At 25.9% G+C, this 1,956-nt stretch overlaps 1 non-coding gene across 1 annotated transcript; it reads left to right on the forward strand.

Annotated features, from left to right (window-relative positions):
• The first annotated feature begins 1,573 nt into the window (after nt 1-1,573).
• Nucleotides 1,574-1,654, forward strand: TRNAL-UAG (transfer RNA leucine (anticodon UAG)). The gene has a single exon. It is a non-coding gene; the product is annotated as a tRNA-Leu (tRNA).
• Nucleotides 1,655-1,956: the final 302 nt, after the last annotated feature.

Genomic DNA, 1,956 nt, shown 5'->3' on the forward strand with positions numbered 1-1,956 from the left:
GATGTACCAAAAGGATTTCTAGCGATAAAAGTAGGTCAAGTAGAAGAAGAACAACTACAATTTATCGTCCCTATTTTATATTTCAAACATCCTCTATATATTCGGGGCAAGATTGATAAAGACCATGACCACCATTATCGATCACCTTCTTCATGTAACATGTTTTGAAAAGAGTTCAATTGAATCTGTTTGGTGAAAATATAAAACTATATTTTTGTATGTATGTAAAATAGAATTTTTAATTTTGTGGAATATTCCCGTTTCATAGAGAAACGTCTAACGTAGTGATTTAAAAAAAAAAAATAGGTTGTAAAATGTTGAAAAGAGTTCTGTCTTTTAAATAAGCTTGGAGAAAAATATTTGTGAAAAACCTTTGTATTATATTTGTTTTAATTTACATGATCTTCCATGATTTCTGGCTCTTTTAGTTCACAAATGGAAAAAAAAATAGCATTTTGACTTGGGAGACCAAAATCTCAATATGTTGTTTGTTACTCCAACCAAATGACTTAATTAGGGGCCTATCTTGTTTTATTATATAAAAACTGGAAATAACGATGTTTAGAAAGGTAATTTATTTTTTATAAAAATCAAACTATGATATTTTGAGATACTGCTAAAATATGTTGTGACATGATTTGAGGTGTGGCCAGAATTATGATAATGAAACACGTGTCATACTATAATAGCCCATTTGGTACGTGAGAAAAATAATGAGTGTTATACATCGGAATAAATAACGATTTAATATATTTAAAAGGTATAAAAATTGAGATGAATAAGATAATATATTTTTTTAATAACAAACAACAATTTAGTATTACATCAAAGCAAGCTAGAAATCATAGAGAATATATTCATGCATTTAATCCATCAAAACAATTTAACCAGATATAAGGGGAAGGGTTGAAATATACTATAATTGAGTGGTTAGAAGTGTGCTTTCTCTGAAAGTTTAAGTCGATAAATGAGAGACAACATGTCAAATGATGTCTTCAACACTTCATATGCTAATATTTCAGTTATAATATATTGTGGTAATCACTCAACATTTATAAAGAGTATGGTTAAAATCCTATCTTAAAAGATTGCGAGAGTTCATAACTCATAACTTAAAATTCTATATCGTTTCTATTAGTAAAAATGGTCAGCTATAATTCACTTGTTGAAAATTCGAGAAGGAGATGACATTTTTAATATCATTCAAATATATTTTTGAAGATAAGTGAGACAACGATTCTTCTTTGTTCCACTCGACTTACAAATTTTCTTAAAAAGAGGCGTGGAGAGTATTCTTCTTTACTTCTACAAGTTATTTCTTCTTTTTCTTTTAAAAAAACATACTATATTGGCAAGTTTCACATTTTTTATATTTTTAATTTGGTAAATAGTTTCATAATTTGCATTCTTATATATTTTGTCTTGATCTTTATTATATTCAATGGGGCTAATATGTAATGATTAAATTAGGTTCAACTTTGTCTTCATTGAGTTCTTTTTCCCCCCTTATATTTTTATTGCTTAATCTAAGTTATAAGGGATATTTAATACATAATAAGGTTGTTTAAACATATGACAGTTGGCCGAGTGGTCTAAGGCGCCAGATTTAGGCTCTGGTCCGAAAGGGCGTGGGTTCAAATCCCACAGCTGTCATTTTATTTTCGTTTTTAAAAGAAAAACGAAAAAACATAATTTGGGTTTTAATTACCATCATGACAATATTTTTTTTTAAAAATAGATCAATTATCCACTCAAAAGGAGGATCTACATAATTAGACATATTCCACTGCCATATATTCTATTATTATTATTATTATTATTATTATTATTATTATTATTATTATTATTATTATTATTATTATTATTATTATATTATTATTATTATTATTATTATTATTATTATTATTATTATTATTATTATTATTATTATTATTATTATTATTATTATTATTATTT

Source organism: Solanum verrucosum, unplaced genomic scaffold, assembly GCF_900185275.1.
Source record: "Solanum verrucosum unplaced genomic scaffold, falcon-dt-bn FXZP01000985.1, whole genome shotgun sequence".
NCBI lineage: Eukaryota > Viridiplantae > Streptophyta > Magnoliopsida > Solanales > Solanaceae > Solanum > Solanum verrucosum.